The sequence below is a fragment of the Lissotriton helveticus genome, chromosome 3_1, assembly GCF_964261635.1.
Source record: "Lissotriton helveticus chromosome 3_1, aLisHel1.1, whole genome shotgun sequence".
Classification (NCBI taxonomy): Eukaryota; Metazoa; Chordata; class Amphibia; order Caudata; family Salamandridae; genus Lissotriton; species Lissotriton helveticus.
In genome coordinates this window covers 1,200,069,951-1,200,096,285 of record NC_136061.1, presented here as the reverse complement: position 1 = coordinate 1,200,096,285, position 26,335 = coordinate 1,200,069,951, and the positions used below count along the sequence as shown (strand labels likewise).

General features: G+C 43.6%; 2 long non-coding RNA genes across 2 annotated transcripts in view; one reads left to right on the top strand and one right to left on the bottom strand.

Annotated features, from left to right (window-relative positions):
- Nucleotides 1-22,187, top strand: part of LOC144823376 (uncharacterized) — a 156,934-nt gene extending 134,747 nt beyond the window's left edge. The window contains exon 3 of the long non-coding RNA XR_013608780.1: nucleotides 22,078-22,187. This is a non-coding gene — a long non-coding RNA (uncharacterized LOC144823376). The remainder of the gene's footprint in view (nucleotides 1-22,077) is intronic.
- LOC144823370 (uncharacterized) overlaps nucleotides 1-26,335 on the bottom strand; it is a 438,528-nt gene that overhangs the window by 379,188 nt on the left and 33,005 nt on the right. The window lies entirely within an intron of this gene.

Sequence of the window (26,335 nt, the reverse complement as noted above, 5' to 3'; positions counted from 1 at the left end):
ACACCCGCCTCCTCCTGATATAGTTCTTGAAAGAATTTCCTGAAAGCCTCCAAAATTTCACCTGATTTGTCATTTATTTGGCCCTGATATTCAATTTGTGTCACTGTGTTCTTACTAGCCACCTGTCTAATTCGTAGGGCGAGTGCTCTGCCTGCTTGCTCCCCAGTTTCGTAGAGGCGTGATCTATGTGCTTGATAATTTGCTGCCGCCTTTATAGCTAGTTGTTTCTGGATCTCTGCTTTTAGGGAGTTTACTCTATGTAGACTCTCGACAGATTGAACCCCTAGAATTATATCTTGTCTGTGTTGTGTCTCTGCATCACTCAACTTTCCCATCAATGATTCCCTTTCCCTGTTAATCTTTTTCCATACCCGAGTAGTATAGCTTATGGTCTCTCCTCTTAGTCCTGCCTTGAAGCTATCCCAAACCGCTCCCCTTGATGCACTATATCTGTTGGCATCAAAAAAGGCCTGGGACCATATTTTCATGTGATTAATATAATCCATATCTGCTAGTAATTTTTTATCAAATGTCCAAGGCCTAGGAACCTTGTATGGTTTATTTATATCCATGATTAAGACTAGGGGATTGAAATGAAATGAAATGAAATGAAATGAAAATGTGATTTGTAGAGCGCTGCAGCTGCCCTGAGGCGTCCAGGCGCTGAATTTTTTTTTTGGGATTGTGATCTGACAAGATTTTTGGAAGCTTCTTTATTTGGACACTCTTCAACTGGGTGGTCGATATCATGAAATAATCCAGTTTCGAATATTTATTGAAGGGATGTGAGAAATAAGTAAACCCTGGGTCACCAATCACTAGATTTCCCCACACATCCTCTAAACCATGTGATTGCATCATTGATGTTATCGCACTGAACAACCTCGGCTTCCTACCTATGTATGGGCTGTCATCCGAGAAGTTATCTGAGATGTTAAAATCCCCACATAATACTATGGGGGTATGCCAGTCAATTAGTTCATTTTCGATGCGACTAAAGACCTCAGACTCATCTGTGTTGGACCCATATACCGAGCAAATAGTAATACCTAAATTCATTTCGCATATGGCCCATCTGCCTAGTGAATCCACCTTACACCTTTTGGCCCCCCCTAGCCCCACTTTGCCAATTATGGCCACGCCTCTTATCATGGAGGTCTGAGATGTGCATGACAGCAATTCGTAACCTTTAAAGTTTAACCAATGTTTTTTCTTCCAGGGTAAGTGGGTCTCTTGTAGACATATTATATCTAGGCTCATCATATTTAAATATTGTTCAAACTTCCCCCTCTTTTTCCAATCGTTTAATCCTCCTATATTAAGAGATCCAATCCTTAACTTAGGCATACCTAGTTTTCAAATATTGCCAATCCATCAACCTATCCAAGTAGCTAGTACATTCACGATATACATGATGGGAACACATCCTTAGTTTCAATTTCAATTTCAATTTCAATTTCAATTTCAATTTCAATTTCAATTTTAAATTCAAATTTACTCTTGCGTTTATGACCTCATTACCAGTACGAACTCTCTTCAATTTTTTATTTTCTCCCCCCTCAGCCACCACCTGACCCCCCTTCCCCCTCTCCCTACCCCACCCCGCGACCCACCCCCCTCCTGCCACCCTTTGAGGCAACCTGGGTTTAGACTCACCCAGTTATTGGTGGCCGTGCGGTCCGTGCGCCTGGGCTTGCCCCCTGACCTGATACTATTCCATCCTAGAAAATGTCAACCATATAACAAATAATAATAATAGTTTGTCAGCACTAGATTCCTTCTTCTATTTATTTATCGTTATTTTGTTTCGCTCTCTCTTCAATCTCCTTAAGATAAGCCTCCGCCTGGATTTTGCTTATGAAGCTCCTCATTGAGCCTTTATAGATTATTTTTAGGCGCGCCGGATTTTGCAGATAGACCGTTCGTCCTAGCTTTTCAAAAGGGGCAAAAAGTTGTCGCATTCGCCATCGTCTTTCTACTGTTGCATGCGCGAAATCTGGTCTTGCAAAAAACTTGAAACCCTTATATTCTCTTTTAGCCGTTGGCCTGGCCAAGTCATATATAGTGTCACGAACCAGGAAGTTTCCAAAGTTGACTAGAAATGCTCTAGGGTATTGTGGAGATTTCTCTGAATGTTTTGGTAATGAGAGAGGGAAACGATGTGCTTGGCATACTTCTCTGTCCATTTCCCAGGAGTTGAGTTCCGGGAAAGAAGATTTTAGCAGGTTACTCATAAAACTTCTTGGATCACTTCCTTCCGAGCCCTCAGGAATCCCAAGAAATCGAAGATTATTCCTTCTTGCTCGATTTTCTTGGTCTTCAACCTTTGTCATTAAGTCCTTAATTATTCCTTCATGCTCCTCTGCTTGACGTTGTAGCTTACCGACGTCTGATTCCAGGTTTTCCCCCCGGACTTCTACCGAACACATTCTATCAGAGATCTCCAAACATGTACTGCCAACTTTATTGATAGCACCTTCCAATTTTTGGATAGCTACATGGTTCCTCTGGCTGTCTTTTTTTACATCCTGATGGAAAGTTTTTATTGATTCGAGGACTTCACTTAGTGAGGGCTCTCTATGCTTCATCTGCTCGCCTTTATCGGAAAGTCAGAGATATTCTTGTTTCTTTCAGATTCAACGTTTGATTTTCGCTGGGGGCTTTTGCGTGAGAGTTTAGTTCTCACTGTGATATGTTCTGGGTTGCTCCCGGGATCTGTTGTTTCATCATGAATTATTTTTGAGTGCCTTTTATGGCTACTTCTTTTTTTTCCCAGTTTTTTTGTTGGTGTGTTGTCGTATATTGGGGCATTTTTAGTTCCCATGTCTGTTGGAGAAGGTACTTTCTCGACCTTATCCTCTTGTCTGGGATCCTCGCCAGGATCACTCTCTTCACAGGATTCGCTGGATTCGCTGGAAATTGATACTCCAGTCTCATAGATCTCTGACTCAGATCCATCCGAGACTTCTGCTAATGCATGCCCTTCCGTTGCTGGGCTACTACTCGAGACTTCTGCTGAAGTGTGCCCTTTCATCACTTTCATCACTGGGCTTATGTTTGAAACTGAGTCTTTGTTGGTGCCCAATCTGCTTTCTTCCCTCATATTGGTCCGTTCTAGATGCTCTGCTGGTGCTGCTTGAACTGCGGCAGCGATGGCATTATTTTGCACACCTTGTTGATCCATTGTGATTAATACAATTTCATTGGAAAGGCAACTCTGTGATCTATCTTTAATTGCTGGGCTAAATATGTTTGAGATTCTAGGTTGAGAACCTATCGAGTGACTAGTTATATTAGCTGCAGCTTTTACGTTTTTAATCGTTTGTAGTCTTTTGGCCTTTTTCTCCAAGAGGTCAGGATTCTCCCCGCTCGCCAGTTCCTTTTCCGCCTCTTTCGCTCTCTCTTTTTCCTTTGCTTTCTTTTTTGATTTCTCGGTTTCCTTGTGGAGTTTCTGTACAGGGCCACCTCACATTGGGTGGGTGTATATCCGGATTTCATTGGAATACACATTCTTTGTTAAAATACCCCTCACACACCAAAAGGGCCCTTGGTGTCATGCTTCCTCATCGGGGTCTTCCCGTCCCGCTACGGGGCGGGGCAGTGCTGCGACAAGCGGATATGCCGGAGCACCTTTAGGTGGAGGTGCTATGTGTTGGGAGTGAGTGTCAGTGGGGTCAGGAGTGATATATGTGTGAGTCGTTAAAAAATACCTGGCCTAGTGGAAAAAAGAAATTTTATTAAACACTGGCTGGTATTATTAAAAGAAAAGTGAAGCGGAGAGATGGAGCAGATTAACGGGCTCTCTCTCCTATGTGGGTCAACATGTTTCGAGGCGCGGGGCCTCTTCGTCAGGACCTAGGGGAAGATCCCCCTGTCACTCACTAGTGTTTCTCCACAGAGGTAGAAAAAGTGTATATACAAAAAAGTGAAAAAGATTGACTATGTGAGTAACTACAATTAATAATTACAACACATATATGCTACCACACTAATAATGTAGTATGCCTGCAAGATAAGAAAAACTAATTAAAATAGCGCCGATCCCAAAGTGCGCTTAGCTCTAAGTCACCTGTAAGGGAAAGAGAGACACACAGACATATATATACCAGTTTGGAGTATGGGATCATGCGCAAAAAGTCAAGGATATTGAAGCAAATCCTCAGAAAACACACAGTCACACACAGAATATGTAACACATAGGGGATGTGAATAGCCAGGGGTGGAGGTATTCAAATGCATACTTATCAATGGAGGAGTCAATGCCTCATGAGCCAGCTTAAGACAGAAGGGTATGGTGGGGTCCCAACTGCAGGGGGGAAGAAGAGGGGGTACATTGTAATTCTGTCCCATCAGATGTCTACCAAGTAACACCAGGTAAGGGTATGCCTGGAATACATGTTTCATCCTAATGAAAACGGCTATGCCGTACTTACTGAGCCCCTCGCACGCTTGTGCTTCCTCCTTCGTCTGCGGCTTCCGTGGATGTGAGGGAGGCTAAGGGTGGCGAGTTTTTATAGTAGAGTAATTGGATAATTGTTCAATTAGGTGCGGAAAGCCCGCCGAATTAACAAAGGCCCAAAAGGATAGTAAAGCGGGCGGCCATTATTGAGTGGTAGGTAGACCCACCCCCCACTCCCTTTGATGCAGTTCCGGTCTTAGGTTATTAGATAGCGTGACCGGATCCTCACAAGCTTAGACAATTCAATTGAGACCGTTACAGCTACTTGCTCGGTAGAATAAAGTACGGAAGAAATCTGCCCGCAACAGCGCAGTCCGGCACAGTGCATTCTACTGTTGCTCGGCACATGCGCTGGATTGCTCATTTCGCGCGCATGCGTGTAGAACCGACACTATGGCCGGCGCGCATGTGCACATATTCCGTGGTAGTGTTCAACGAAAACAAAAGTCTGGAGACTCGGGAGCCGGCAATAATACCAAAATAAAGTCATATTATGGCCAGAATGGTATTAGGATGGTCAGTACTGATTGTTGATTGCCTAGCCATATCCATACTGTTGCTATTATCTAGATAAACAATGTCAGTTATTGGAGGGCTGGGAGAGGTAGAAACTAGAAAGAATATGGTACTGAGACACAGGAGCCAATTGCTTTCTGTTGTTATCCCATAAATATACATTTCGGTTCAGGGAGGGCCGGAAGTGGTAGAGCCTAGGGAGAATTATACTAAAAAGCATTATACTGAAAAAACTGAAAAGCATTATACTGAAAAGACATTGTTCTGAAAAAACGGGTGTCAGTTGCTGTATGGCCACCCAGCAAGCCCTAGGTATTCAGTTGGGCCCACGGAATGTCATCATTCAGGCCTGTGCGGTGTGTCCCCAAGCGTTACACCCAGCGTTGTTCTTTCGATAGAAGGTCTCTATCGTTGGAAAAAGCCTCGATGACTGTCCATTTCAGGTCGTGGACATTGTGTCCTACGGTGGCGTAGTGTGCTGACATTTTTATTGTTGTCCTATTGCAGCGTACATTGCTGCGGTGTTCACCCATTCGAATCTTCACGGGTCTGCTGGTCATGCCCACATACTCCTTGTTGCAGGGACATGTGATTAGGTACACCACATTGCGGCTATTGCAATTAGTGAAGGCTCGCTGTTCCCATGTAGACTGGTTGGAAAAAGTGATACTTCTGCTCTTCTGCGTGTATTGGCAAGATACACAAGTACCACATGGGTGGTGTCCACTGACCCCTAGGACTCTAGAAGGTTCAATTACACCAGTTGCTTTTGGTCTGGTATGGACCAGAAGATCCTTCAGGTTCATTCCTCTTCTATGTGAAAACATAGGTTTAGGAAAATTCAGTTTACCACAGGATAACACTCTCCAATGTTTGTTCACGATCTTAGTGATCTGGTTGGAGTTTGTGTTGTAAGTTGTTACGCAGATGGGGCGTGGATCAGGTTCCTTCGCTTCGGTGTCCTCCAAAAGCGCTTCCCTGTTGTTGTTACGTGCACGTTTGAGGCCTTTACGAACAATGTTCGTAGGGTACTGCCTGTTCATGAGTTTACACTCCAAATCCGCCGCTTGTGTCTTAAAGTCATCAATGTTGCTACAATTACGCCGGAGGCGGAGAAACTGTCCATACGGAAGGTTCTCTCGTAAGTGGCATGGGTGGAAGCTACTGTACAGGAGCAGACTGTTCTTGGCTGTGGGTTTAAAGTGAGTGCATGTGGCAAGTTTTCCTTCTTTGGGGTAGATGTTAAGATCTAGAAAAACAGATTTTCGTTAGAAGCCGTGTGAGTGAATTTTAGGAACTGATCCTGTTGGTTCAGCCAGTTCATGAAACGGGTGACGGAGTCTCGGTCACCCCTCCAGATGACAAAAATGTCATCTATGTACCTTTTCCATGTAAGTACATGATGCCTGTAGGGATTGCTCTGATCCAGAATTTTTGTGGATTCCAGGTGGTGCACGTATAGACCTGCCAGACTGGGGGCACAAGTGCTCCCCATGCTGGTTCCGTGTCTTTGGAGGTAGTAAGTGTCCTCATATTGAAAGAAGTTTTTTGTGAGAGACAGAGAGATGCATTCAAGGACCACTTGTCTGGGGGTGTGGTAATCCCATGGCGTGGAGAATAGTACCTCCTCTATTATCTCCAAGGTTTCTTTATGTGGAAGACTTGTATAAAGGCTCTCCACGTCAAGACCCACAAGGAGATCATGTTCCGGGTCAAAGGAAACTTCTTTGATCACTTGGAGGACTGCCTTGGTGTCCCTAAGATAGGTATCCGTGGTTTGAACAATTGGCCGGAGGAATGCGTCAGCAAACTTAGATAGTGGTTCCAAGATTGAGTTTATGCCAGACACTATAGGACGCCCAGGTGGGTAAGGGGCGTCCTTGTGAATCTTGGGTATAGTGTAAAAGTACGGTACCTTCGGTTTGTCTTGGATTAGAAATTCACTCTCTTTTCTAGTCAGCCAATCATGAGCTCTGGCTTCTTCGATCATTATCAGGATCGAGATCCTCACTTTCTCCATCATTCAACAGTTTCCTGCATTCCCTGTCATAGTTACTGTAGGCCTGTACAACTGTGGCCCACCCTTGTCGGCTGGTTTGATCACGATAGTCTGGTTATTCGCAAGTTCCTGCAGTGCAGCCTGTTCCTGCCTAGAAGTGTTCCGAAAGGAGATCTTGTCACCGATGGGTAACTTCTCAAGATATTCCATCACTGCTTTTTCGAAGGTCAACAGTTCTACAGGGATGGAGGAGTCTAACGGGTGAAAGTCGACTTTTTCTTTAACCCTGTATCTGACTGCTCGGTGCCATCCTTGGTAGAGTCTTGAAAGAACGCTCGGAGTTTGAGTTTCCGCATGAACTCTTTCATCTCCTGACAGATTTTAAATTTGTCCATTTTGTTCGTAGGGACAAAGCCTAGACCTTTAGACAGAACGTTCTCTTGGGCCTCCGTTAATTCCGAGGCCCCAGAAGGGGAAGAAATCGAAAAGGAACCCAGGTACATTGGAACCAACCCCCGGAGACCGTACCAGGTGTATCAACCCGGAGCCAAACAGCCTCCACCAGTCGGGGAACCTAGTAGTGAACTTGTCGGATCAAGAACAAACAAATTCCTCTAGGCAGGAACAGGCTGCACTGCGGGAACTTGCGAATAACCAGACTATCGTGATCAAACCAGCCGACAAGGGTGGGGCCACAGTTGTACAGGCCTACAGTAACTATGACAGGGAATGCAGGAAACTGTTGAATGATGGACGTAATTATCAGGTGCTAAGAGAAGATCCAACTGAGAAAGTGAGGATCTCGATCCTGATAATGATCGAAGAAGCCAGAGCTCATGATTGGCTGACTAGAAAAGAGAGTGAATTTCTAATCCAAGACAAACCGAAGGTACCGTACTTTTACACTATACCCAAGATTCACAAGGACGCCCCTTACCCACCTGGGCGTCCTATAGTGTCTGGCATAAACTCAATCTTGGAACCACTATCTAAGTTTGCTGACGCATTCCTCCGGCCAATTGTTCAAACCACGGATACCTATCTTAGGGACACCAAGGCAGTCCTCCAAGTGATCAAAGAAGTTTCCTTTGACCCGGAACATGATCTCCTTGTGGGTCTTGACGTGGAGAGCCTTTATACAAGTCTTCCACATAAAGAAACCTTGGAGATAATAGAGGAGGTACTATTCTCCACGCCATGGGATTACCACACCCCCAGACAAGTGGTCCTTGAATGCATCTCTCTGTCTCTCACAAAAAACTTCTTTCAATATGAGGACACTTACTACCTCCAAAGACACGGAACCAGCATGGGGAGCACTTGTGCCCCCAGTCTGGCAGGTCTATACGTGCACCACCTGGAATCCACAAAAATTCTGGATCAGAGCAATCCCTACAGGCATCATGTACTTACATGGAAAAGGTACATAGATGACATTTTTGTCATCTGGAGGGGTGACCGAGACTCCGTCACCCGTTTCATGAACTGGCTGAACCAACAGGATCAGTTCCTAAAATTCACTCACACGGCTTCTAACGAAAATCTGGTTTTTCTAGATCTTAACATCTACCCCAAAGAAGGAAAACTTGCCACATGCACTCACTTTAAACCCAGAGCTAAGAACAGTCTGCTCCTGTACAGTAGCTTCCACCCACGCCACTTACGAGAGAACCTTCCGCATGGACAGTTTCTCCGCCTACGGCGTAATTGTAGCAACATTGATGACTTTAAGACACAAGCGGCGGATTTGGAGTGTAAACTCATGAACAGGCAGTACCCTACGAACATTGTTCGTAAAGGCCTCAAACGTGCACGTAACAACAACAGGGAAGCGCTTTTGGAGGACACCGAAGCGAAGGAACCTGATCCACGCCCCATCTGCGTAACAACTTACAACACAAACTCCAACCAGATCACTAAGATCGTGAACAAACATTGGAGAGTGTTATCCTGTGGTAAACTGAATTTTCCTAAACCTATGTTTTCACATAGAAGAGGAATGAACCTGAAGGATCTTCTGGTCCATACCAGACCAAAAGCAACTGGTGTAATTGAACCTTCTAGAGTCCTAGGGGTCAGTGGACACCACCCATGTGGTACTTGTGTATCTTGCCAATACACGCAGAAGAGCAGAAGTATCACTTTTTCCAACCAGTCTACATGGGAACAGCGAGCCTTCACTAATTGCAATAGCCGCAATGTGGTGTACCTAATCACATGTCCCTGCAACAAGGAGTATGTGGGCATGACCAGAAGACCCGTGAAGATTCGAATGGGTGAACACCGCAGCAATGTACGCTGCAATAGGACAACAACAAAAATGTCAGCACACTACGCCACCGTAGGACACAATGTCCACGACCTGAAATGGACAGTCATCGAGGCTTTTTCCAACGATAGAGACCTTCTATCGAAAGAACAATGCTGGGTGTACCGCTTGGGGATACACCGCACAGGCCTGAATGATGACATTCAGTGGGCCCAACTGAATACCTAGGGCTTGCTGGGTGGCGATACAGCAACTGACACCCGTTTTTTCAGAACAATGTCTTTTCAGTATAATGCTTTTCAGTTTTTTCAGTATAATGCTTTTTAGTATAATTCTCCCTAGGCTCTACCACTTCCGGCCCTCCCTGAACCGAAATGTATATTTATGGGATAACAACAGAAAGCAATTGGCTCCTGTGTCTCAGTACCATATTCTTTCTAGTTTCTACCTCTCCCAGCCCTCCAATAACTGACATTGTTTATCTAGATAATAGCAACAGTATGGATATGGCTAGGCAATCAACAATCAGTACTGACCATCCTAATACCATTCTGGCCATAATATGACTTTATTTTGGTATTATTGCCGGCTCCCGAGTCTCCAGACTTTTGTTTTCGTTGAACACTACCACGGAATATGTGCACATGCGCGCCGGCCATAGTGTCGGTTCTACACGCATGCGCGCGAAATGAGCAATCCAGCGCATGTGCCGAGCAACAGTAGAATGCACTGTGCCGGACTGCGCTGTTGCGGGCAGATTTCTTCCGTACTTTATTCTACCGAGCACGTAGCTGTAACGGTCTCAATTGAATTGTCTAAGCTTGTGAGGATCCGGTCACGCTATCTAATAACCTAAGACCGGAACTGCATCAAAGGGAGCGGGGGGTGGGTCTACCTACCACTCAATAATGGCCGCCCGCTTTACTATCCTTTTGGGCCTTTGTTAATTCGGCGGGCTTTCCGCACCTAATTGAACAATTATCCAATTACTCTACTATAAAAACTCGCCGCCCTTAGCCTCCCTCACATCCACGGAAGCCGCAGACGAAGGAGGAAGCACAAGCGTGCGAGGGGCTCAGTAAGTACGGCATAGCTGTTTTCATTAGGATGAAACATGTATTCCAGGCATACCCTTACCTGGTGTTACTTGGTAGACATCTGATGGGACAGAATTACAATGTACCCCCTCTTCTTCCCCCCTGCAGTTGGGACCCCACCATACCCTTCTGTCTTAAGCTGGCTCATGAGGCATTGACTCCTCCATTGATAAGTATGCATTTGAATACCTCCACCCCTGGCTATTCACATCCCCTATGTGTTACATATTCTGTGTGTGACTGTGTGTTTTCTGAGGATTTGCTTCAATATCCTTGACTTTTTGCGCATGATCCCATACTCCAAACTGGTATATATATGTCTGTGTGTCTCTCTTTCCCTTACAGGTGACTTAGAGCTAAGCGCACTTTGGGATCGGCGCTATTTTAATTAGTTTTTCTTATCTTGCAGGCATACTACATTATTAGTGTGGTAGCATATATGTGTTGTAATTATTAATTGTAGTTACTCACATAGTCAATCTTTTTCACTTTTTTGTATATACACTTTTTCTACCTCTGTGGAGAAACACTAGTGAGTGACAGGGGGATCTTCCCCTAGGTCCTGACGAAGAGGCCCCGCGCCTCGAAACATGTTGACCCACATAGGAGAGAGAACCCGTTAATCTGCTCCATCTCTCCGCTTCACTTTTCTTTTAATAATACCAGCCAGTGTTTAATAAAATTTCTTTTTTCCACTAGGCCAGGTATTTTTTAACGACTCACACATATATCACTCCTGACCCCACTGACACTCACTCCCAACACATAGCACCTCCACCTAAAGGTGCTCCGGCGTATCCGCTTGTCGCAGCACTGCCCCGCCCCGTAGCGGGACGGGAAGACCCCGATGATGAAGCATGACACCAAGGGCCCTTTTGGTGTGTGAGGGGTATTTTAACAAAGAATGTGTATTCCAATGAAATCCGGATATACACCCACCCAATGTGAGGTGGCCCTTTTTGATTAACCTGAATCCCTGATAAGAGGAGGACGTGCCCACCTCGGTGCCCATCGGCATCACCTCTTCACTCCCTCTTTTCGATTTCCTGAGTTTCTGTACACTCTGTTCATTCTCGATGATTCTATCTCTCCCATCAAGCTTATTGGCTCTTATTTTGCCATCGTTATTTTCATCATTATTTTCCATTGCCTTGTACCCCCTGGTTTCTGGTCGTCTCTGTGTTTCTTTTACTTTCTGCGATCCTTGTAAATTATATGTCTCTTTAGTGTTTCCTCTGCCGTCTGAGCTTTCTATCCTCTCTTGACTTTCTAGTTTTTCTTGATCACCCTCACCTCCCTTTACTTTTGATTTTGTGTCAGTCTTTATTTGAGTCTCAGTTAGGTTCTGTTTTTGGATTTGAGCTTGATTATCTCTGTCTTTATCTTCCTCCATAATTGGTTTCAACTGTGAGGTCAGAATCAATGTAATAATTTCTGCTGTATTTAATGGTAGCGGTATTGCGCTGGCTGTGCGAGTTCCGATTTCCAACCAGGCCTCAGCACCACCACTTCTAGTCCGTCTGGCAGCTCTGAGCAAGCTTGAGGCACCAATGCACACTCTTTTTTCCCCCGAAATCTTGGTATTTATACATATATTTTTCCTCGAGTGAATGTCTGGGCAGGCTAGATACATTTTTTGACTAACCACCAGAAGGCCCATATGTGGGTTTTTTTCCCGCCTTTTTATCTTTTTCCCGGTATTTAGTGTTGCAATACTTAAACTTAAATTGCTTTCACTTTTTTCTGGCTCTTTTAGCTCTGCGCCATCTGTGCCTACAACGTGCCTTCAACGTACCTTCAACGCAGTTTCCTTGACGACGCGTAATCTCTTGACTATTTACGCTCGTCCGCCGTGTTTGCAGATGACAGGAAAGGTGGGGGCGGAGAGCGGAGAGCGGAGATCCGAGCCGAGCATGGAGCAAGCAGACACCACTGCAGATGAAGACGATCGTAGGCAGATCGTAGGCAGAACACAGGGCAGGTAGGGGGTCATGAGTCTCTTTCTGCCTTTCTGCCTATTCTGCTGTTTTCTCCCCCTGTGCCGCCTGAGTTGCTGCTCGAATCGTTGGCTGCTTTCTCACCTTGTAAGGCACTGTGAGCCCCCGAGTGTAAGTTCGTTGAGTAGGCTTGTTTAAATATACAACACAGAAGTCCGATATCGAACCTCAAGCATCTGCCATCTGTTTAAAGCTCAGAAGCGCACAGCGCCAACGCCGGCGCCAGTACTTAACCTTCTGCAGTCCACTTTTCACAGCCTTTTCCACGGCCCCATTATCAGCACTTTCTTTTCTGACTTTAGTAATCCTCTTTATAATCTTGGCAAGGGTAGTTGCGGTAGACGTGGGGCACCTAGCAGCTGTGTCGACCCGTCCACCATATCGCCGTCTCACCAGTTTGCCATGTCGTATCCAAAATCGAGAAGCCAAATCCTAGTCATTCCAAGAAGAGAGCACAGCGCACCTGGAGCAGGCTATAAGCAGGCTATAAGCAGGCTGTAAGCGTCAAACAGAGCTTCACTGAGGTAAATATCTGCCGACAAGCTCAATCAAAATGAAGGATTGAAGGTTGGCAATATTACCGCAATATTAACACGGACATTCTCAGGCCCCCTGGAGCAAGCACTGCAGCGACCTCTCACACCGACGCCATCTTGCCTCTCACACCGACCGTTAGCCAACATCCATGTTCATTGGTCAGCACTGACCTTGGGCCAGCATTGCAAGAGATCAACATAATTACTTCACAGTTTGGTGCGATATCTGGTTATCACTTAAATGAAGTAAAAACTCAAATAATATGTAATGATAAAATTAATCTGGCTGACCCGTGTGTAGTTAGTAAATCTTAATATCTGGGGGTAGAGATTAGCTCTAAACCTGAGGAGGTAGTTGAGATCAACCTGAACCCTTTGATACGTAAATTAGAGGCTGATGCTGGTCGAATCAATAATCTACAGTTAACGTTGATGGGCAGATGCAATGTTATAAAAATGTTTTTTTTACCCAAGATTTTATATTTTCTTAGAGCTTTCCCCGTGTTGATTGATCAAACTTGGTTCAAAAAGCTAGAACGGATTACTCCTTGGTTTTTATGGGCCGGCAAACGCCCAAGACGGGCTATGAAATGTATGACTCTCCCCAGAGAGAGGGGGGGGGGGCTGGACTGTACCCAATTTTCAGGTTTACTATTGGTCGATAATGTTGAGACAGATCGTTGATTTACTAGATATAGGAGATGTGGATCGCTCAGATACTTCAATTTATCATTTAATTTACGGGGAAGAGGCTCAGGGACTTTTGTTTAAACATATTGACTTTTCCTATTTTAAACGGGTGAGGTTTAATGTCTTGCTGGGGGCCTTTAAAGTTTGGACTACAGTTCGGAAAATGTTTAATATCGGTAGAATTCACCTATACTCTCCTTTTGCAGAGAATACTCTCCTCCCAGAAATCTTTTGGAATGGGTATTTTAAAGAGTGGTCAGCACAAGGGGTTATTGTAATAGGGGATATTTTCTCTGAATCTGGGCTCATGACCTTTGAATCCATAAAGCAGAAATTTGGGATAGGAAATAGGCAATTTTTGTAATTCTTACAGATTAGAGACTTTTTCTGCAAAAGAACTGTTAGCTGTATTAGTATTCCGTTAATTGAATTGATAAATGGGAACCAATCGACTATATCCATTATTTATAAATTGGTCATTGCTAAGAGAAGTGATGATTTAACCAAGCATTTTAATTTAATTTGTATTTAACTCCTTCCTGCATCCATCAATGGGGTGGGGCGGTGGGGGTAAATTGCTCCCGAAGTGGGGAGCTTGCGGCTGACAGTATTCATATGTTCGCCTCCTGCCCCTCTTTGACTCCATTGTTATGCAAAATAGAACAGCGTTTGGGAAAGTGTTCGGGTATACGATTTTATTAACACCTCAGGTTATTATGTTGGGTATAGCCGATCAAAATATGGTCGATTTGGACCAAAAGTTACTTTTTGTCGCTATGGCCGTATTGAGACTATGTCTATCTACAGTTTGGCTGGATCCAGTTCCCCCGACTCCACATGAATGGTTTAGTAAATTTCTAAATGTGTATAAATGGGAAATTTCTGTATTTAAGAGAAGAGGACCTAGGGCCCGGAGGGAGGGTGAACAGATTTGGGGCTCCTTAAATAATTGGTTGAACTCTGAGCATTAAGGTCCAAGGTAGCCTGATATAAGTGACTTATGTATGTACACCTTTACTTTCTTTTCTTCTCTATTTGCCCGGTAGTGATCCACCCCGGGGGGCATACATTCGAAAATAGGACCTATGGCATTGCTGTATGTTAAGTTGATTATGTTCCTTTTTCTTATGTATGATTTTTTGCTTATGTCATATCTCCTAATAAAAAGAATTTAAAAAAAACAAAGCACCTGTGGATGAACACTGATTGACCAGTAAGGGAAGGAGTAGGGGGAGTGACCTCACAACTCAATGATAGCACAGGAAGTAACATCATTTGACTTTTGATACCACAAGATCTTAATCCTGATGACATAATAATGATTTACATCACTGAAGCCTAGTGTACACCTCAAAGGCAAACCATATTGCTAAATCACAGACAGATGCAGAAAAGAGAGATAAAAAAATATTGGTCAGGTACACTAGTATTAATTTGTTTGTACTATAAATCGTATATGAAATATGTTGGTTGCTTAATTTAATCCTTTTTATTGCTAATATGTTTTGATTCATCATTGCTTGTAGGGAACTATCACAAATGCATAACACAGGGGCGATGGTTCTATTCAAAAACATATTTCTTCCAAGCATTCACTGTACTGGAGACCGTGACAAGACGTTTTTAAAATTTTTTTTTGAATTTGTTTCATTTTAGCTTGTATTAGTGTGCATTCCTCTTCTGACTCTATTTATTTCTAACTTAAAGTGTAAACTCCTATTGGGATCTGCAGAAGGTAAACATTATTCACTAGAACACTGTTTACCCTCAGTGCTTATTACTGTTTTTGAGTTGGAGCAGTTAGGGCTCTTGGACCGCGCCCCTCTGAAATTCCTACATCTTTTCTGCAAAAAATATAAAATAAATCGATTTATTGTGTGATGACCTCAGATCGTATTTCTAAATAAATTGGTGTATTTAATTCTCAGCTGCCTGTCCGAGACTGCCTGCCCCATTCTGAACAAGGAGCCGGAATCCAGGCAGTAAACAACTTTCTATAAAATGATGCATGATACAATGCTTACCTTTCTAAAGCTCTTCCGTGCCATCGGATTCTTTGGTGGTATCCACTCTATGCCAGTGATGCTTCTGATATCAAGGTTTGGGGCATTGAAAGTGGCATCCCTACATGAGACCAGGCATCATTCACATGCATAGATCGTACCCTTTCCTATTCATCCTGGGGTGGTTTTGGATGCAAGCACAATGAGTGAGATTTGGCACCTTGTCCTCTGTGATGATAAATGTTTAATGCTAAACTTGTATAAGGTATATTGTGCTGAGATGCTTAGTCATGCTGGCCTTCCCTACTTGGACACCCCAAGCTGTGGTTGTAAGTTGTTGACCCCTTTGAAAGCGGAGCTGCTGTATTTGTCCGCCGGCAAACTTGGTCCAAAGGTTGTGCCGGGTTTTTGCCCCCTAGCAAAGGTGATCCAAATATCCTCAGCTTTTGAGGGAGTCAAGCTCAACAGGAGACACATGTGCATATAGTATCTTGGTTTGTTGAATACCACAAACATGTCAAAAACCATTAAATGCTATGAGTATGGATGCCTAAAAAATGGCACGGTTATTTGGGTACTTATTGAGGTCTTGATTAATTGTGGTCTGCGCAATGAGTCTAGAATGTTTTAATTATCCTCTGGACATGTTTTGGATTTTAAAGGCAGTTAGACACTCTAGCATGCTCGATGTTTGTGGTTGTGTAATTCTGGGGATCTGACACTGTCAAAAAGCATTAGAACAGACATTGAAAAGCATCACTGTCAGTCTCTAAAGTCATTCCCTTAACTAAGCGATTTAAGGGCATATTATCAAGGACAGGCAATACATTATCGCCGCTTTTATCGGCAGGAAACTGCCGATAAAGCGGCGATAATGGCCTTGATAATATGCTCTATGAATTCCAATCGAAGCCCATGTTAGATGTGTTCACATCTAACATGGGCTTCGATTGGAATTCATAGAGCATATTATGTGAACACATTATGTGAACACATCTAACATGGGCTTCGATTGGAATTCATAGAGCATATTATCAAGGCCATTATCGCCGCTTTATCGGCAGTTTTCTGCCGATAAAAGCGGCGATAATGTATCGCCTGTCCTTGATAATATGCCCCAAGGTTCCTGTTCCTGTATCTATTTCACGTCTTTTACTTCATCTTGCATTCCCTAAGAGTGTCAGCTGTTTCCATTATGTTATGTGCCTGTATTTTTTGCGCATCTTATTACTCTTGTAGAGTGTATACTTTGAACTGAGACGTGCCAGGTGTTTATGACAATCCGTGATTGAGAGCGCTGGTGCTGAGGCTGAATGCAGTGCAAGTTTCTCATAGTACCTGTCAGTGGGTTTTGGCCTCTGCAGAGCAATGGTCACATATTCCAGTTGCAATTGAAATTTTATGTAAATGTGTGTGAAAGGGTACACAATTTTTAAAATATTGACAAGGCAAAAGTAAAAGTAAATAAAGTGATTACACGTGAGTAAGAGCAGTGTATGTTTGTGGGGATGAAGTGAATGAAATGCGAGGAAGTGCTTCGAGAGAGAGTGAAAAGAGGGAGCTGAAGAAGAAAGAGATGGGGTGTAAGATATGCAGATGGAAGAGATGTGGAGAGACAAATGGCATACATGTCTAACATAAAGTGCCCATAACTGAACACCAATACTCCTTAATAATTAAATTCACAGTCTCACAATTTCAGAATTGAATCATTTTTAATATTAATTATTTACAACAAAATCAGTGCTGTTACTCATTTATCTCAAACAGCTAAAAACCATTGACAAAGCCGATAGTCCTGGCAGGTTGTAGGTGTATGTCAGTTGTTGTGTTGTATATCTGGATGCAATAACAGAAAGCTCAGAGAGAAGCCCAAATACCATTCAGGTTGCATACTATGGAAATCTCAGAAATATACTTTACATGTTTAATCCACATCCCATTTAGCGACCTCTCTTTTCATCCCACCTAAAGCCCTGTCTGCACGTGTTTCTACACGACTGATTGCAGCCAGAACCTGGGGTGCTTCCCCAAGCCTCGTTAGAGCATGTTCTTCCAAAGTTGATGCCACACAGTGCAAGACACTGGGAAAGTACACACTTTAATGGGACTGAAGTTGTCACACAGTACAATTTGCACACTAGAGTAAATGTTGAACATATTAATGCAGTAAGATGTGGGGCACTTCTTAATGTGTTAAAATATTTGAAGAGTACATGTTCACAGTTGCATTATAAACCTTCCTACTTTCACATTAAATTCTTTATTAAAATGTACTTTAAAAGGCATCATTTGCCAATCTTTTTTCAATTTGTTCGCGGGGTGGAGCCCCCTGAACCCTAAATATGTCCATCGAGCTCACTCGCTTTGCTCACTATATAAAAGTGATACCCAACTTTTACTTCACACAGGGCCGGACTGGCTACCGGGCAGTTGTGTGTGCTGCCGAGCAGGGGGATGATTTCTCCGTGGTGTGGGCTTATTTCGTTGATGGGGACCTGCGTGCGCTTTGAAATAAAAAAAGCAAAACGAATTTCGTTTTGCACACACAGGTCCCCATCAACGAAATCATCCCCCTGCTCGGCAGCACACACAACTGCCCGGTAGCCAGTCCGGCCCTGACTTCACATCACTTTCAACTGTCACCAGCCGCCACTGCTCCTTTGAGGCCATCGGTCACAAAAGCAAATCTGCACAATGCAATGTGAGCATCTGCGCAACCATTAATAAATATTGGCCAAACAGTCATAGAATTCTGATGAGGGCGAGAAGGAGGTAATTAAGTCAGGAGAGTCCATTGCAGTCCTTAAATATCTTAAATACTTCTCTGACTGAACTATTAGCATTATTAATCTTGGAAGAAAAGTGCACATGCCAATTTAACCATCTTTAAGTACTGTTAGATAGTTGGCTCTAGCAGTTGGTCAGTAGAGGCGCTGTCCCCAGTGCTTACTTTGCACACCAAAAAGTGCCAGGGCCCTGCCAACTGCCCTGCCAATGACAACAGCAACACAACTACTAACCATCACACTTCAACAAGTGTGACAATTCAGACTATTCCGGGTCCCCAAAACTATAAGAATGGCTTGGGCTGCAGTTACAAGACCATATTAATGTATATTGAATTAATAAACAACGGTTGTTGTGTTCATCTCCACACTATACAGACAGCACCACCATTAGGCAGACTGTCAGAAGTGCTGATGTTGACAATTCAATGCCATAAACTGGTTTCACAAGATAACTGTGATGAATGCCTTACTCTAACACACAGCCTCACGTGCTTGAATTCTATGTGGGTGCAGTTTTAGTCCTTAATTCTGAGTAGCAATGTTCTATGCCACATTACTTCTATGGAGCATTCTTTCTACTGAGTGTATTTCTGACAGAAATTTTTTCCTGGCAATATCGTCAATATGATATTTTTTTAACCATGACACATTGGGGCATATTATCAAGGACAGGCGATACATTATCGCCGCTTTTATCGGAACACATCTAACATGGGCTTCGATTGGAATTCATAGAGCATATTATAAAAGCCATTATCGCCGCTTTATCAGCAGTTTCCTGCCGATAAAAGCGGCGATAATGTATCGCCTGTCCTTGATAATATGCCCCATTATTCATCAAAAGCTGATGAGTTTCTGCATTTTTAAGGTTGAGGGGGATAATACAATGTAGGATATTCCCAAAGCAAGCCCTGGGCCCTCATTGAGATGTGCAGGGAAAATCACACAAAATAATTGAGGACTCAAAGGAAAACAATACTACACCGAGGATGAGCTGCTCGTCAGGCAAGGAGCTGCAGGCAAAGGAAACTGTAAAGCTGCCTCTTATAACAGCCATTTACAAGCAGGGCCTGTCGAATGCATTAAGGGCCCTATTTACAAAGGAATTATTCCGACTTACACATTTAAATGGGGTCACCTTACACCAGCATAACTTACACCATACTTACAGAATAACACAATAATAATGTATTCACTTAAGCTGTCTCCTAAGTGTCGCTTGAGAGTGTGCACAGAGATGTGTCAGGGAGTACTACAGAAATATCTTGCAAATGAGGTGCGCATCGAGTCAGGTATAACTTTTTGGGGATTTCCAAAGCGTTTTATGGGCATTTCTCAACATTTCAGCATAGTTAAGTTACAAGTGGAGGGCAGACACGCAACTGCTACAGGAGTGATAGGGAGCTTCAGTTATGCCAGTGTCATCAGAGGGAACGGGAATGGAGAAGGAAGGACATTCTAGTGAAGGAAGGGATTCTAGAATTAACGAGAAAATCTAAGAAATTTCAGAATCGTAAACTCCTATCCTTTACATGCATTCATGAAAAATGAATACTTAGGAATATTAAAACAGGGGGGGCGTGGCTTGGACGCCGCGGCAACATGGCGGACCTGGCGTGAGCTCCGCGAATCGGCGGGGCTCTGTTTCAAATTACTGCCGTTTCCGCACCGCGCTCTGCTCCACAACCGACGGCATCCACAACCGGACCATGCGGTGAATCGAGGGACAGCCTTTCCATCGCCCATTTCCCGCTGGAGCGCTAGTTCGTGCCTGTGACGCGTCCTCCTCAGATCGGGTGCGAGCGGCCGCCATTTTAGGCTGCCTCGCCTGACGGTAAGCCCGTTACCAGCTGCTCAATTTTTGCTACCACAATGAGTTGCTCTTCTTGAAGTCGTGTGCCCTTCTACCAGCGCTATCTTCTTGATACTCAATCTACCTTTCATGCTGTTATTTACCTGGAAGGTGCGCCTGTACCGCTATTCCCCTTGAGGCCTGTGGTTTTTCGCGCCCTTTTCTTCCTTCATCTCCGGTTTGCAGCCACAGTCTTCATGGACTCTTGTACCTATATGTTGATACCTCCTGCTTACGTTTACGCTATCGTCAATTGGCCATACTCGTTGTTCCTGCCTCATACTATGCTACTTTTCCTGCTGGCTCTCCTCTACAGTTGATGGTCTGTACCAGATATTCCCGTCTCCCTTTTTTGTGGTGCTCACATCTCTCGGATTGGGTATGTGTGCGGCCGCTTCTTCTTTAAGCCGCTGAGCGCATGTTTCCCTTTATTTTGGCAGTACAACCATATTGACTATTACTCTTTTTTTTGGATTCTTCTGTGTTGCTACACCATAGTCTCTGGTTTGGGCGTATTTTTTCTCACCATTTACGATGGCTAATGATCCCCACTCAGCTCGTGCATCTGTTACCGGCACCAAGCTAAAGAGACTGAAAAATGATCCTCCTTCGCCAATCCATGCTTCTCCAAACCCAGTTTTGGACTCCATTCTGGATAAAGTGAGAGGTCTTCAACCTTTTATGTCTTCAACTAATGAGAAATTGAAGCAGATGGAGGAGAGATGGCTCACTATGGAGAGTAAGGTTCTGGACCTAGAACAACGTGTCAGTTCTATTCAGGATGTCTCTACCAAAATACCGTTGCTTGAGCAAGAAATTCACAAACTGAAATTACACACAGAGGACCTTGAAAATAGAAATCGTAGAAATAACCTACGCATTTATGGTCTGCCGGAGAACGTTGAGGGGCCTAACTTGTTTGTTTTCCTACAAAAAAATGTGCCTGAGCTCCTAAGTCTATCGCCCTCTTCTACTCCTCTAAACATTCAAAGAACACACCGTTTGGGTCGATCTGCTACCAATTCTGCTAGACCTAGAGGCATCATCATGCTCTTCCTGGAATTCACCGAACTTATGTCTGTCCTGAAAGCTGCAAAGCATAAACGTCATCTTGCTTGGTCGGGACATAACATCTTCATCTCACAGGATGTCTCTAATGCAACGAACGCCCGACGCAAAGAGTTCCTGGAGCTACGACCTCAAATGAGACATCTTCATCTTCAGTATGGCATCCTTCATCCTTACCTCTGCAAGGCCACTCATGATGGACGCTCACGTACTTTTGATGATCCTGTAAAGCTTAAGTTATTCTTACAAAGCTTTCCTTCTACCGGAATGGATACAACCGTTTAAGTGTTTTCCTTCTCTCTCTTTCTTATGTTTTTTTTTTCTTCCTACGTCTATTCTTAGATCTCTTCCTAATATATCACTAACCTTTCCTTTTTTTTCACTTATGTTGTTTGCTGTCTTCTGTCGTTTATAACTTACTATCCTGGCTTATTCTTACTTGAGTTGCTCATTCCTTCTTTGTGTGTATGTTATATTGCCCTTTTCTCATTTTACAATGCCTGTGCCCTGCCTTGCCGTTTGTCACCATGCTCCGTCTTCATTGTTTTTTCGTTCTTTTACAGATCCGGCTTTGTTGCCCTGATCTGTTTCTTCCTCTATCCTTCCCTACTTTCTCCATGCTCTTTTCACCTCTTTTTCTCTTCCTTTCTTTCTTTATTCTCTCTTCTTGGTCACTCTGGTCTTCTTTTTCTTCTTTATTGTTATTGATGCTTTTGTTGAAGTTCACATGTCATACTTATGTTTCTTATGTGGATTTGCCCTTTTCCAACATTTTTCATTGTTGTGTTTTATTTTGTAGTTCCCTGCCTGCAGTGTCTCCCCTTCATTTGTTTTCCGTCCCTCCATTCCTTCATCATGTGTAATCTCGTCTCGTGGAACGTCTGTGGTCTTGGCAACCCTGTCAAACGTCAAAAGGTATTGTCCCATTTGTCTAAACTTCAATCTCAAATTGCATTTCTACAAGAGACTCATTGTATGAGGTGGAGTCATTAAAGTTAAAACGACATGGGGTGGGGCAAGTTGTTTTTTCACCTGCTTCTAATAAGAAAGGTGGTGTCGCTATATTATTCCATAAAGCTTTGTCAGTTCAAATTATTTCTACTGAACATGATGATGATGGACGATGGGTAATGGCTAAGATTGTAGTCCAGAATAAGACGTTAGTCTTATTGAATATTTATTGCCCTGTTCGCCCTGATCCCAAATTTTGGTTGGATATTAAAATTCTCCCATCTTCTACTGATTGCCCTAACATTGTTGTGGCCGGGGATTTCAACCAATGGTTGGATCCTTACTCTGACAGACTATCCAAATGTAAATTCCAGCCTGACAAAACTCACAAAGCTTTCCAATCGGCCATTGCCTCTCGTCCATTTTTTGATGTATGGAAAACGTGTAATCCTGATTCCTTTGAATATACTTTTTTTTCCAACATGCATCATACCAGATCTAGAATAGAATATATTTTGGTCAGTAAATCCTTGCTCCCCTCGATTCAGACATCAGAAATTGGCTCCATTTTTATATCGGATCACGCCCCTGTTTTTGCCACACTTGATTTTTCTCTTACCTACTTGAAATTTAGCCATTGGAAATTCAATACATTCTTTTTATCTGACCCACTTTTTATAAAAAATATTACTACCTTCATTCCTGAATTTTTTACTTTTAATGTTCCCTCGGATACTTCCATTCCCAACACGTGGGATGCCTTTAAAGCTGCCTTACGAGCCTTTGTTTTATCTTTTGTTTCAAAGAAGAAAAGAGTTGCTAAAGCTACATATGAGGCTCAATTACAAACTATTAAACAACTGGAACACACTTATTTTACCTCTAAAGACCCCGCTGCCCTTCATGCCCTCATTGCTGCGAAAACAGAACTTAATAAATTGGCCACTGTTGAAGCTTGTAACATTTTACTTAAAATCAAATCTAAGTACTATGGGGGTCAAAACAAGGCTGGCAAGATGTTGGCTAATTATTTGAAAATTAAATCTGAACGTAAAACCATTGGGCCTATTCTTAATGAATCCACCAATAAACTGGTATCATCTGATGAAGATATTGCTGATGTCTTTCATGACTATTATCGATCCCTTTACACAGATGACACTTTCCCCTCCACTCGGAACCTTGACTCTTTCTTTTCAGGCCTTCCTCCCCCTCCAAAGCTTCCTGATGAATTTGCTTCCTTGGAAAAAGATATTACTCTTCAAGAAGTAATCTCTGCCATCCATGCTTTGAAAAGATCTAAAGCCCCTGGTCCTGATGGCCTTCCTGTCGAATTTTATTCTACTTTCTCCTCGATTTTTTCCCCTAAACTTTTACAACTCTTCAATTCCTTTATTGCTCAAGCCAAGGCCTCAGGGTCCTTCATGGACGCGTTAATTATTATTATTACCAAACCAGATAAGGACCACTCTCACTGTAAAAATTTCCGCCCTATTTCCCTAATTAACTATGATTGTAAAATTGTTGCCAAAATCCTCGCCACTCGCCTTGATAATATCATCCCCCTTTTGATTAACACGGATCAAGTTGGCTTTGTAAAGGGTAGGCTTGCTTCGGACAATGCACGTATGTTTGCTAACATTATCTCCCTTAGTAAGAAATATAAAGACCCCCTTGCCACTCTTTCTTTGGATGCGGAAAAGGCATTTGACCGAATCAATTGGCAATTTATGTTTCAGACCCTCCAATGGTTTGGTTTTGGGCCCTCTTTTATTTCATATATTAAATTATTGTACTCCTGTCCCCGTGCCAGTATTTTTGTCAATAATCAGTTTTCCAAATACTTTTCTTTATCCCGTGGTACAAGGCATGGTTGCCCCCTCTCTCCCTTAATATTTATTCTGTGCCTTGAACCTTTCCTTTTGTCCACCCTAAGCGTGGAAGGGTATACTCAGATGTGAGTCCCTTGCTCATTGCACCATCAGGATTCAAGCAAGCCGGGCCGAAGACGCCTGAAATGGCAGAAACCGGTCCCCGGAAGCTTGTTTCCTTCCCAGTGTAAGAATTGGCTTCTGTAGTCTGGTCTGCCCTGTTCCCATGATGCACTGGGCCAGGGACAGACTAATTTGCATACAGCCAGGTTCTGAAACTGGGATGGTGCAATGAGCTAAAAAACGGTGTTGGATCTAGCCCTGATCTCTTGACTGGGTGAGAGTACTCTGCTTAATTCAGAGACTCTGTCCATCACCACCCCTTGTTGTAAATATTTTTGTCCACCCTAAGCGTGGAAGGGTATACTCAGATGTGAGTCCCTTGCTCATTGCACCATCAGGATTCAAGCAAGCCGGGCCGAAGACGCCTGAAATGGCAGAAACCGGTCCCCGGAAGCTTGTTTCCTTCCCAGTGTAAGAATTGGCTTCTGTAGTCTGGTCTGCCCTGTTCCCATGATGCACTGGGCCAGGGACAGACTAATTTGCATACAGCCAGGTTCTGAAACTGGGATGGTGCAATGAGCTAAAAAACGGTGTTGGATCTAGCCCTGATCTCTTGACTGGGTGAGAGTACTCTGCTTAATTCAGAGACTCTGTCCATCACCACCCCTTGTTGTAAATAATTTTGTCCACCCTACGCGTGGAAGGGTATACTCAGATGTGAGTCCCTTGCTCATTGCACCATCAGGATTCAAGCAAGCCGGGCCGAAGACGCCTGAAATGGCAGAAACCGGTCCCCGGAAGCTTGTTTCCTTCCCAGTGTAAGAATTGGCTTCTGTAGTCTGGTCTGCCCTGTTCCCATGATGCACTGGGCCAGGGACAGACTAATTTGCATACAGCCAGGTTCTGAAACTGGGATGGTGCAATGAGCTAAAAAACGGTGTTGGATCTAGCCCTGATCTCTTGACTGGGTGAGAGTACTCTGCTTAATTCAGAGACTCTGTCCATCACCACCCCTTGTTGTAAATAATTTTGTCCACCCTAAGCGTGGAAGGGTATACTCAGATGTGAGTCCCTTGCTCATTGCACCATCAGGATTCAAGCAAGCCGGGCCGAAGACGCCTGAAATGGCAGAAACCGGTCCCCGGAAGCTTGTTTCCTTCCCAGTGTAAGAATTGGCTTCTGTAGTCTGGTCTGCCCTGTTCCCATGATGCACTGGGCCAGGGACAGACTAATTTGCATACAGCCAGGTTCTGAAACTGGGATGGTGCAATGAGCTAAAAAACGGTGTTGGATCTAGCCCTGATCTCTTGACTGGGTGAGAGTACTCTGCTTAATTCAGAGACTCTGTCCATCACCACCCCTTGTTGTAAATAATTTTGTCCACCCTAAGCGTGGAAGGGTATACTCAGATGTGAGTCCCTTGCTCATTGCACCATCAGGATTCAAGCAAGCCGGGCCGAAGACGCCTGAAATGGCAGAAACCGGTCCCCGGAAGCTTGTTTCCTTCCCAGTGTAAGAATTGGCTTCTGTAGTCTGGTCTGCCCTGTTCCCATGATGCACTGGGCCAGGGACAGACTAATTTGCATACAGCCAGGTTCTGAAACTGGGATGGTGCAATGAGCTAAAAAACGGTGTTGGATCTAGCCCTGATCTCTTGACTGGGTGAGAGTACTCTGCTTAATTCAGAGACTCTGTCCATCACCACCCCTTGTTGTAAATAATTGAACCTTTCCTAGAGCGCATCCGCAATAATAACATGATTACTGGCTTTCAGTTCTCCTCTGTTCATACTAAACTCTCTGCATATGCGGATGATATCTTAGTTTACATGTCCAACCCTGTTGATTCGTTGCCACCTTTCATGAATGAAGTCCAACTTTACTCCTCTATCTCTGGCTATAAACTCAATTTATCCAAAACTGAAGTTCTGCCCTTAAACTCTGATTGTTCCCAATTCATGTTTAGTGATACTGAATTTACTTGGTGTCCTTCCAAAATTAAATATTTGGGTATTTGGTTCTCTTCTTCCCTTACTGATACTCTCAAATTTACCTTTAATAATTTGATCCAAAAACTACAAGCTCTTCTCCTCCTGTGGTCCCCGCTTTTTCTTTCCTGGTGGGGCAAGCTGGATACTATTAAAATGTTGATTACCCCCCATGTGCTGTATAC